Consider the following 12,780-nt stretch of genomic DNA (forward strand, 5'->3'; position numbering starts at 1 on the left):
ATTTTTTTTATTTGTTCATGAAAGACACAGAGAGAGAGGAAGAGACATAGGCAGAGGGAGAAGCAGGCTGCCCACAAGGAGCCCAACGTGGGACTGGATCCTGCACCCCTGGGATCACTCCCTGCCAAAGGCAGATGCTCAACTGCTGAGCCACCCAAGTGTCCCTGATATCTTTTTTTTTCCCCTGATATCTTTTGAAATAATTTTTAAAAATCACAGTCTTGGAGTGCCTGGGTGACTCAGTTGGTTAAGTGTCTGCCTTCAGCTCAGGTCATGATCTCAGGGTCCTGGGATCCAGGTCCACAGGAGGCTCTGTATTCATTGGGGAATCTGTTTCTCTTCCCCCCCACCCCCCCGCTGCTTCTACCCTGCCCCTACCCCTGCTCATGCTCTCTCTCTCAAATAAATAAATAAAATCTTTTTAAAAAATAAACACAATCTTTTAGTATTTATAGTATATTGGTACTAATTCTTTTCCTCATTCCCTATATATCCCATATAAATCCCCTCTAGAGAAAAGCAGGAAGGATGAAGGAAATTCTATAAATGTATCTCATGATAAAAAACTATAATACTTAGTAATTTGAAACCCTTTATATCATGATGATCTTTGTCAATTGGGCAAACCATATTTACAAGTTCATTATGTGTATATTAATCTATGTTTGAAATGTAGATTTTTATCCTTTTAATTTGTAAAGTTCTCTTAAAGACAATTTTTTTTAAAGCTTTATTTATTTGAGATAGAAAGAGAGAGCACAAGCAGGGAGGAGGAGCAGAGGAAGAGGGAGAAGCAGACTCTCTGCTGAGCAGGAAGCCCAAGGTGGGGCTCAATCCCAGGACTCCGTGATCACAACATGAGCCAAAGGCACACACTTAACCAACTGAGTTAACCAGGTGCCCAAAGACAATTTTTTAGAATAACCATGGAGGCCAGATGATAAAGAGTTGATTTTGATAGAATTCCTCACAATATTGATAGAAAGATTGAGGTTTGAATGTCCCTGAAAATCATATTCCATCTCTCTAAAATTGGCTGGTAGATCAGAAAGCCTTAAGCTGTGACTTACTCTTCTCTCTGTCAGCAGTCATAAGGAGAGAGACCAGTGTTTCTTTTAAAACTTCTTGGCTTTTCTAATATATTCTTACTCTGAAAACAAAGGAAAAATCCCCTCAGTTACTTTGCCAAAATGTGAGTCTGATGTTAACATACATTGGCTGAACAATAGACAACATAGTAACAATAAGGAAAACTGATTTGTGGATGAAAAGAGAGATGACAGATACTGTTTGGTTTCATTGTCTTTTTCCTTTGCTGCAACTTCTTTTCTCTCTCCCTAGACCTGAGTCATAGTGACATTAGGACTCCCAGTTTCAGTGCCAAATCCTATAAATGACCCCATTCATGCCATGCTAATACCATGCTGTGGTGGGCAGGCTCAGCACAGCTTCCTACTCTGAAGTTTGCTTATGTTGCTCCCCCACTCCTGTTATATACCACATGGGACAAAATCCCAAAAACTTGATAGAAATTTTTATTTCTCAGTCCGAAACTAGTCACCTTTGATATCAATGAGTATAATACCCAGAGGGAGGAAAAAAAAAAGAATGATTACAGAATAATTGAAATGTTTTCACAGTGGATAATTGCATACTCAGTGAACTGGCTTAGGGGATCCTTTGTGCGAAAGGCTGCCAAAATAACAAAAAAAAAAAAAAAATGGGAGAGCTAAAGAAAAGAATATGGTGCTTTAAATCCGCTCTCTTAAATCTGAACATATGCTCTATCAGAAGTAAATGTATGCTAAATCTGATGCGGATTGTAATAGCTTCTGCTCCTAAATCTCTGAAGAGAGAATATTGATTTCCAGTTTGCTTTAATCCACTCCAAAGGGGAGCATGGGACCGCTACTTATTCCTGGTATCAAATGCTTTATAGTAGTTTCCTATAAAGGAACATTCCAGAGAAGCTTCAGGGAAGAAAAGGGGTCAAAAATCTAGGGTGACAATGAATATCATGCCTATCTATAAAAAAGTTAGATCTAATCTTCAAGGATTCATTCTTTCCCGGTTTAACCCTATCTTTCCAATTCGTTCTAGCCTAACCTCTTCAGTTCACTTCACTGTTCCTTTCAATCCTCATCCCTTTTGACCAGCTCTTTCCCTTTATTATGAGAACCACATTTCCAGCCCATGGAATTTTTCCATTCTCTGGCAATTTTTAGCTTATAAACCTTCGGGTACCAACTATCTTGTTGTAATCTCTTCTTTTTGGGTTTGAAGGTATTTTCTGTGATGTCTAATACAATGCTATCTATGTGCCTAGCAGATATTCATTCATTCCTAAGAGACCACTGGACCGCTTTGTAAAGTGCCAGGATAAATTGAACTTTTATAAGAACACCAAAGTCCTACAACAACAGATTCCGGGCAAACACATTGATAACATATTTAAACGACAGGCACTCAAATATCCACACACTACTTATTTTCAGTAGCAGGAACCTAGACATAGCCAGCGTAGAATTTGCAGAGGTGGGGGCAAGGATGGGGAGGAGGTTGTGGCTGGAGGAGATGGAATCCTAGGATGAGCCAAATAAAACTTTAAGCTGAATCCTTGATTTCTCAGTGGCAGGTATGGCTCAGCAAATAAGGATTACCCTTGGAAATATTTAATAAAAACACCCTGTTCTGTTCTGCTCAGTGGTGTTAGGAGGTAGACCACACTGTTGGGTATAGTCAAGCATTGCGCTTGTTGTTCAGAAATCTGTGTATTCTTTACAGCTCAATCAGTCACACCTAGGGAAAACATTCTCCCCTGGATTTCTCATCTGAAAACTGAGTGAGCGGGGTAGCACCTTTCTTACCTGCCACACAGTGTGGTTTTAAATTCAAATGATGGAACCCAGAGTTTAACAAAGAAGAGGCACCCAAAAAGCATTTGTTGAGTGAATAAGAAGGATGACAATTTAACTTGACCACATGTGACTGTGCATCATGCAAATTATTCGATACTATCCTCGTTAAATCAGGAAAACAGAACCAGGTATTTTCTGAGACCTTTTCACATTTCACCTTTTTTTCATGTTCTAATGTTGCTGTTATTATTTCCTGTGATTACATCTATAGCATAATTTTTAAAAGGAAAGGGAAATTTAAAATAATCTGTATAATTACTACCACTTCAAAGAAGTAGAAGGAAGAGATCACACCCCATCTCTTAAGTATGGCCTACTCAGTGACGTCTTTTCCAAGAGTATATCATAAAAAGGGGGGAAAAGAGTAATTTTACAGTAGTTACACACTACTTCAGCCAAAGGGTCATGGTTGACATCAACAGGACTAAGTCGTGCTGTTAATATGTACCCTTGATAGTGGTGCTTATACTCTGTCACCTTCCTCCCCCAAAACTTACACCACCATTCGAATAATGAGATAAACATCAGACACCCCAAACTGAAGGAAATTCTACCAAACATCTTACCAGTCCACCTCAAAATTGTCCAGGTCATTGGGACACCTGGGTGGCTCAGCAGTTGAGCATCTGCCTTTGTCTCAGGGCGTGATCCTGGACTCCCCAGATCTAGTCCCACATTGGGATCCCCTCAAGGGATCTTTCTCTGCCTGTGTCTCTGCCTCTCTCTCTCTGGGTCTTTCATAAATAAATAAATAAAATCTTAAAAAAAAAATTACCCAGGTCATCAAAAATAAGGAAAGTCTGAGCAGCTGTCACAGTGCAGGGGATCTTAAGAAAATATAACCAGTAAATGTAATTGCTATCAAGAGGGGGAATCTTGAGTAGAAAAAAAGAACCATACATTAAAAACAACAACAACAACAATAAACAAAAGAAATGTGAATAACGTATGGACTTACATTAAAAAATAATTTAGCAAAAAAAAAATTTAAAAAAAATTAAAAAAAATAATTTAGCTTCATAATGTATCAATATTGGTTCATTAGTTGTGATAAACACATCACATTAGTGTGAGATATTAACAGCAGAGCATCCTGGATGCCAGGTGTATGGAGACTCTACTCTCTTTGCCACCTTTCTGTAAATATAAGATTTTTACAATAAAAGCTTATTTAAAAAGATCAAAGCCTTGATCTCTCAAGTTAACTCCAAGGGGGTCCACGTTTGCTCTGCCTACTTGGTATAAAACCTGGGCACAGCGGCCCTGTCCTTTTTTGAAATACTGACTCCTGAGTTCTTTATTTTTTTAGAATTTATTTATTTATTCATGAGAGACACACAGAGACAGGCAGAGACACAGGCAGAGGGAGAAGCAGGCTCCATGCAGGGAGCCCAATGAGGGACTCGATCCCAGGACCACAGGATCACGCCCGGAGCCGAAGGCAGACGCTCAACCACTGAGCCACCCAAGTGTCCCTGACTCCTGAGTTCTGATTGGGATCCATGTGTATGTATGTGTTTACCTTATCTCATATCAAGTAGTTTCTGTTTCATGTACATTAATTAAAACAAGACTATTTTGTAGATGCCAATTTAGACATATTTACTCCCTTCTTATTTAGTAAATAATATGACTATGTTGTGACTAATATAGTATACGGCTCTTCTGGGAAGCATTATTATATATAGCTCAAGCATCCAGAATGCTGCCTGAAACATTTTAGACAAAGAATGATAGTAAGTGAAGTTAAAAACAAAACACTAGGTAGGAATTTAAAGAATTAGACCCTTGGTCCTATCTCTGTTACCAAATCGTTGGGTGACTTAGATAAATCTGATCATATGTCTGAGCAGATGTTTTATTTTAAAGAGATATATTGGGGTTCTGGTCATTCACCTGGAAAGTAGTGTTCATTGGTGCTCACCCCAATTTAATGCCACTTGAGAAAGTTCCCTGAATATATGTTTTTTATGACTCCTTGTTACAAAAAGAGGAACTGGTTGTTTGGCTGCAAGGCAGAAATTATATTCCCAAAGCTGGAGCTATAAGCACAGTCACTAGTACTGGACAGGAAAAAACACACACAGGCGCGTGTGTGCACACACACCCACCCACCACCACCCACACTGCTTAAGAAAAGTGACTGGATCCACAGAGGCTCTTTCCATTCCTCCATACTTGTTGAAAAGTTTGAGGTGCTAGATGCTACAATCTACTATTTATCTTGGCTTAAAAAAAACAAGAGCAGAGTAATTCTATTCTGTGTTCCTTAAATAGGTGTGGAGGCTGTATGTATGTGCCTAGTCCTTAGATTTTCTCTTTAGTGCTGAAAAATTAGTTCCCTTCTTTATTAATGAGGCATCAGGGGATGACAGAGGTGATTTTTTGGTTGAACTTTCATTGTCTTAATTGCAAATCCAGCATCTGATGCCTCCATTGATTCCTGCTAGAGCCAGGGAGCATATCTCCTCGTCAAAGTAACTGTGCCACTAAAGAGACAGCACTCTGGGAACAGTCATTTAACATGAGTAAAAACAGAATTTCATTTAAGAAAAATCAAAGAAGTAATTCACAAATGATTCCCACAACTCTTTGGAGAAGCTTGGGCAGCCACAATAAGTTTATCATGTTGTTGATACAGACAACAGTCTAAACCACCCCGGGGGTCTGTGGGAAATCAAACCCCAGGGGGCGGGGTAGATAGAAGCTTTCTGGGAGAAATTCCCAGGCAACTGTGAGTGTGGTTCTAAATGAGACTGGTGGGAATTTCCAACATAGACTGCACTTTGGGGGGCCGGGGCAAGACAGAAAATCTTTTTCTTTTGGACTGGGGCTGGGAATATTTCTTTCAAGCAAAATCTAAGCACCCACCAGTTGGACGGGTTGCTTAGAGCCAAGTTATAAATGATTAATTTTATCAAGGAAAAGAAACAGTGCCTCTTTGCTAAGCTTTGTAACGGGGTTCATATAAATTTGCGTAAAATATTATGTGGGATTAGCGTAGCCAGCCAGGAATTGAGCTACAGGAGCCAAGTGGAGGGTGGGAGCTTAGCCAACAGGAGAAGCAGGAGATGAAGTGGATCAAGCTCGCCAAGCCAAGGAGGCCAGCCAAACCAGAGCTACAGTAGCATAGAAATGAGAAGTGAGAGTCTGGCTCATCTGAGGGGTGTTATCATTATTAGTATTGCTGTTGTTGTTTATGAAATAGAATTTCATCCCCTCTTTCCCCCAAATAATATTCTCCTTACATTCAAGTTTAATAAGAATATACGATTACTAAAGATGACAACAGGGAAGTTCATTTGCTTTTTAGGTTAAGTTCGACCTAGCAAAGAGATCCAGCAGGTTGGGAAGTGGAAGAGGAAGGACACGGATGGCCCTCCAGCCCCATAATGGCTGGAAGGCAGTAGGGAGACCTAAATGTAGAACACGGAGCCTACATTATTTACTCCCATAATCCCATGTGAGAGTCAGATCCAGAGGGTCATAACTTTTGTCCAGAGACTCCACAAGGCTTTGCTTTGGCTTATTCTTTCCATGATGTCTTCCTGGAGCCACTTTCCCTAGAGTTAGGAGTGGAAGCTGTCAACAGTTTTATCAGGACAGGCCTGATTATGTCTCCTCAGCTCCACTCCAGATAGTAGACTTATTCAGCAATATTCCTACTGGGATAAAAGTACAAGGAATTGGTCAGAATTAATACATTGAGGTCACACATCTTCCATTGTGGCCAGATCCAGTCAGAATCTAATGTACACTTGTGGACACCCTCCAACCCCCCATGATCATCCTGCACTTCTGGCAAAGGTCCCAAGTAGTAGCAGGTATGCTACCCACAGAGGAAGTGTGCCCCTCCTCACATTCCAACAGGTCTTCTTTCCCTTCCTCAGGGTTCCCAACACATTCTCCACAAGGAGGTCTAAACCAAAAGGACCCCAGTGATTTGTCAATAGTGGTTCCTCCAGGACAGATGAAGGGGAACCACCCTTCCTGACCAAGCCTGTAAGGAACTGCCCTGCTCTGTCTCAAGAGGGAATTATTTCTGGCTCCACTTCCAACCCCTGATGCACAACACACACAGTGTACAAGAGCACAAGGCGCATCCCAGCTCTGAGGGCATTATTCCAATATGACTCCTGTCTGTGCCCCCCACCCCCACCCGGCCAACAACAAATGTACAGGCACATGGAGGAGAAACAACCCTTCCATGCCTTCAGCAAATTCTGTGGGCTCTGCGCAGCTGAGAAGAGGATGACATTCTTTTTACTTTCAGCTGGAGCTAATCTGACGATCTTCTCATAAACACAAACTGAGAGATTTCTTGTGTTCTGGAAAGAGACAGGGTGAAGTCTGGACTTTTGCCCTAAGCCATGGTAGAGGGAGTTCCCCTCTTGGAAAAGGAAGTCTTGCCAGCTATGGCTGGCCTCACAAATGCCTAGAAATGGGTATTAGCATAGCCAACCATGGTCCCTTTGTCTGAGATTTTTTTTTTCATTTAGTCCTACTTTGGGGGAGCCTACCTTTGATTTGCTGGAGTCGATGAAAATAAGTTTTCCTGACTGCAGGTGCCTTCTGGTGATCTAGGGCACAAGAGAACTATAAGCTTCCCGTGAGACTCTCTGGCCCTACCAAACACCCATCTCCATTGCCTGTGTACTAGCTGAGGGGTGTGCTCACAGACAGGAGGCACGGTGTACGACCATTTAGTGAGAACTGGGGCATTTGATGTTTTCTTTTTCTTTTAATTCTCATGACAACTTCATGAGGTACATTTTCGTTTTATAGATACAGTTACAGATTCTAAATACATAACTTCCCTGAGGATATCTAGCTTAAGAAGTTCTAGTAAGTTCTAGCTTGACCTCAAACCCAGGTCTGTGTGACATCAGAGCCCAGGTTAACGATGCTGGGCCACCTGTTTAATAACGCCCTGAAATTCTGTGTCCCAGAAAATGAGTTCTTAACCTGGCCACTCCGCAAGTGTCTCCCTCAGAATCAGAACATGATAATGCTTAAGCAAAACTTTTGAGATCTCCCTGCTCAAAAGGACAGCTACTCTTTTTGCCTTCTATAACAGAGAAAGAACCTCAGGTCCCACAGAAGTGATGTGCCTGAGGACACATAGTGACCTGTGGAGCCAACATTCAAATAAAAGATTTTTATTTTGTCTTCTCCTACAGTCATTTGATAGTGAAATAAAATCAGTAGGAAAGGAATAAAAGCAATTCCTCCCTTTCACTGTGAAATAGAGACAGCCTAATGCTGCCAGGTGAACTGAACTGTTTTCCGTCCTGGGACATGACTAGTATTTTTACTTCTTTTTTTTTTTTTTTTTTTTTTTTTTTTAGTATTTTTACTTCTGTTTATGAATTTTCCATTTTGCCCCAAGATAGATAATAAGAGCTACCAAGAGTGGAAGATGATTTAGATGATGATTTAGAGGGATGAAAATTATCTTTGCTAAAACTTCAAACAGAAAGAAACCGTTCTATACTTGCTTTTTTATTAAATTTCATGACATCTAAATAATCACACAAAGAGCAATCTTCTATACTTGCTTTTTAATTAAACTTCATCACAGCTAAATAAGCATATAAACTCAGATTTTTCCTTCAGTAGGTGGTCTTGTGCCAAAACTCTCATGTTCAAATCATTCTCAGCTTAGTAAACAAAGCCATTTTCCAGCGTTTAGAAAGTAAAATGATCCATCAGTATTTGCTGATATTAAATGATACTTGATCTCCGTGTACATCATCTGTCTGCTGTATCAGAAACTCCTTACAGGCAGGATTTTTTTTTTCTTATTAATCTGTATATCTCAGTGCCTATTTGAGAGCTATGCAGAGAGTAATTGATTGACAAATGTTTGAGGATGAAAGATAAATGAATAAGGCTGGCTGATACGCAAATTATCTATTCCCCTTTTCCAGGGAGTCATGATCTTTAATTGAAAAACTGGTAGGGAAGGAAAAACCAGATTCCTTGTTTTAAATGTGAAGAAGCCATTCATCCATTAATCCTTTCACCACTTAATTATTTCATATACTTGTTCAGGTGTACATCCACTCCCCCTGCCATGTCCCAGGCACTGGGCTGGGGAGCTCTTAGCAGCTCACATCTGATGAAAGGAGGCAGATCAGTAAAGGTGGACAAGTCCAATGAGAAAGTAGAAAAGAGAAACATCTAACCCAGTTCCCAGGCCCCAGAACTACTTTAATCTTAGGGAAAGAAAATAACTTGGATGCTTGAAATTGGAAAGGCACAAATAAGTTTGGTTATCCTTTGGGTAACCACAAGATGTTTTTCAAACTATTACCCCAACTCAAGGTATCCCATTGTTATGGTTCTGCCCTTGATGACATCATGTCAATGCTCTTCTTCAGATGTCTCAGTTTCCTTCCTCCTACCCAAAGCGTATTTTTGCTGGACAAATAGCCCTCTCTATTCTCCCTTGGGGTCTATTTTCCCAGTCATTGTTGCAGTCGACCCTTCTTTTCTCTATGGTAGATGCTTGCATGATGGCCTTGATATCTGAGAACCTACCATTAGCAGGATTTTGTACTCGATAATGGGCATACAGACATGGATGCCACTTACAAAAAAAGCAAGGAGTTTGCTAAAGTTTTATGTTTGGTTTCCCTGAATCATTTAGCTAAATGAATATACTCTACCTTTAAGAAGTAGTATGGTTTGGAACACGCTGCCTCCATTTAGATCCTTTCTAAGAATCTTCTCTCCTTTTCCTCAAAAACTCAAAAGGGACATGTACTTTATTCATTTATTTATACTTAAATCTGGGCACTTGCTCTGAGGAACACTGTGTTAAGGATTGTGATCATATTCATCCCTGGTGGCACTGACAGTCAGAGGGACTCACAGTCCATTGGGAGGGACTAGTGAATAGTAGGGTGTTATTGTGGAGTGCTTTGGAGGCACAGAGGAGAAGCACCTCAGGCAGTGTAAGCATTAGAAAAGGCATCAGGAGGAAACTTCATCTAAGCCAAGACTCGAAAAAGGAATTTGAATTAGCTTGATGGTAAGATGATGAAAGAAAGTACCAGCAGTAGGAATAGCCTTCAGTTATGACACATGCTTACAGAATCTGAAAACACGCTTTCACATACAGAAAGACAAATATTGCATTACCTCATTTAGACATGGAATCAAAAAGAAAAAATATACTGCACTTATAGTAACACAGTAGAATGATGGTTAACAGAGGAAGAGGGAAGGTATTGATCAAAAAGCACAAACTTTCAGTTTTAAGAGAAATCTAAGGTACAGCATGGTGATTATAGCTAGTAGTAATGTACCATATGCTTGGAAAAAAGGAAACATATATTGAAACAAAAAACACAAGAATACAAATGTTCACAGCAGCCTTATTCACAATAGTCAAAGAATGAACATTACCCAAATGTCCACCAATGGATGAAGGGATAAACAAAATGTGGCACATCCATACAATGGAGTATTACTCAGCAATAAAGAGGAATGAGGTGATGCTACTAGGTGGATGAACCTTGAAACATCATGCTAAGTGAAAGAAACCAATCATGAAAGGTCACATATGATGTGATTCCATTTATATGAAACGTCTAGAATAGGCAAATTCATAGAGACAGAAAATGGATGACTGGTTGCCAGGGGCTGGAGGGTGGGGAAGAGACAGGTGAGGGGAGGAGGAGAGAATGAGTAATGGGTACAGGTTTTCCTTTCAATATGATGAAAATGTTTTGGAATTTAGAGGTGGTGGTTGTAAAACACTGAGAATGTACTAAATACCGCTCAAATGCACACTCTAAAACAGTTAATTTTATGTTCTGTAAATTTCAAATCAATAATTAGAATGAATAAATAAATATATAAAAAGTAAAAATAGGTTTTGCATCCATTGCTCTCTGAATCCATTGAAATTAAAGGCCAATTTCAGAAAAATAAAAGGATTTTTCTAGAGTTCATCTAGTATTTCTCTTTCACTCCTAATATCTTATAATAATAGGAAAATTTATAAAGCACTTTGATATCATTTACCACATAAAATATTCCTGAACTAAGTTTACAGAAGTCATAGAATAAATTAGTCAATGTATCCCAAGCCTGTAGTGCAATGCAAATATGCCCGAGATTTTAGTGCAGAAGAGGTGCAGAAGAACATTCAAGACAGGGAAGGATAGAAGTGCCATTTTTCTATTGATCAGGACATGATCAGGACAATTGTTTCCTTATATAATGGTCCATGTGTACACAAAAGTGCACATATGGGTTTGTAGTCTATGTCTCTATCTTTAGAATTACTGTAAAAAAAAGAACACACGGTGGTAGAAATAGAAAATATTGGAATGAGAAATACAATTTTTACATTTGATTTGTGTTTTTTGAAAAACATTTTGTTTTTTTATTTATTTTTTTTTGAAAAACATTTTAATCTGAAGAGCTTATGCAGGTTAATTTTATTATGTCTCTGACATGGAGAATTGGCTACCGAGTGCTGTTAATAGTTTCCCTATCTTGACTTTAAACTCAATAAGTCCAAGACAGTATATCCTATTAACTTGGTTTTCCTATGTTCTAGCATGGTGTGGTTTAACGTAAGTCCTTGACAACTATTTGTTAGGTGAGTGAATATGAGAGCTCCCTGCTTTAATCAGAAAAGACTGCACAAAGGAGGGGTTTCAGCCTGGCAGTTGTTACAAGCAGGGAAAACAATGAAGGGAAAGACTAAATGTAGGACCTGGGGCTTTGACCTTGGCCCATGAGTACATTTTCATGACTAAGCTGTCAGTCATACACAGAGGGTAGGTGAAATTTGGATGGCGATTTGTTTGCTTACATTAAAGTGATCAAGGATGCTGTAGCGTGTAGTAGAATTTTTAAGACAAATGATAATGCTGTGGAATCTATAGCTGAAGAACCGGTTTTACAATAAAATTTGTTATATTATGTAGGAGAAGCCAGCGAAATGTATGAACTCTGTGTGAGGATCTCCTGAGCATAGTGTTTTTAAAGAGTGTGGCTTCCTGGTCAGACTCCCTGGGTTCACATCTCCGCTCTGCCATTTGCCAGCTGTATACCTTGGGGTAACTTACTCAACCGCTATTCCTCAGACTTCTGATCTTCAATGAGGATAATCACATTTACCTTGCAGTGCTATTGTAAAGGTAAAGTGAGTTAACATACTTCAAAACCAAAGGATGATTTTTGCACATATGAAGTGCATAATAAATGTTTATTTACTACTCTATTGCATGGGTTACAGAGGATCAGGTGGTCCTACCAGCCCAGAAATCTCTGGCATGGTTTACTCTTAGCTCCTCCCTGGCTTAAAATTCTCACCATGGAGAATTTAAGTGTAGAGAAAAAGAAAGGTTTCCAGACAGCCATTTTTTAAGTGTGCATAAATTACTTCAAAAAGAGAAAAAAATCATAACATCATTATGTGGTGGGTGTGATGGTTAGTTTTATGTGTCAGTTTGACTCGTCAGTGGGTACCCTGGTTAAAAATTATTTCTGGGTATCTTGGAGGATGTTTCTGGACGGGATTAATATTTGAATTGGTGGACTCAGGTACATTGCCCTCCCCAATGTGTGTTGGTATTATCTAGTCCACTGAGGGTTTGAATGGAACAAAAGGTGGAGGAAGGAGGAATTAGCAATTAGCATCTTTTTAAACCCTGCTTCACTGTTTGAGCTGGGATAGCTCATCTCATCTTTTCTGACCCTGAGACTAAGATATATATAATATTTATTTTCCTGGTTTTCAGGCCTCTGTACTTGGAATGAATTACACCACATGCTTTCTGTGGGACTTCTCAGCCTCCATAATCATGTAAGCCAATTCCTCATAATAAATATCTTTCTC

The 12,780-nt window shown here is 39.5% G+C and overlaps 1 long non-coding RNA gene across 8 annotated transcripts in view; it reads left to right on the plus strand.

Annotated features, from left to right (window-relative positions):
• Window positions 1-12,780, plus strand: part of LOC102156548 — a 76,684-nt gene that overhangs the window by 42,685 nt on the left and 21,219 nt on the right. For 5 of the 8 annotated variants that reach the window (XR_005380003.1, XR_005379995.1, XR_005379999.1 and 2 more), the window contains 2 exons: window positions 11,867-12,079; window positions 12,683-12,747. This is a non-coding gene — a long non-coding RNA (uncharacterized LOC102156548). The remainder of the gene's footprint in view (window positions 1-11,866; window positions 12,080-12,682; window positions 12,748-12,780) is intronic. The other 3 variants (XR_005379997.1, XR_005380001.1, XR_005380000.1) reach the window with 1 other exon arrangement.

Source organism: Canis lupus, chromosome 27 (assembly GCF_011100685.1).
Source record: "Canis lupus familiaris isolate Mischka breed German Shepherd chromosome 27, alternate assembly UU_Cfam_GSD_1.0, whole genome shotgun sequence".
In the NCBI taxonomy this organism is placed as follows: Eukaryota; Metazoa; Chordata; class Mammalia; order Carnivora; family Canidae; genus Canis; species Canis lupus.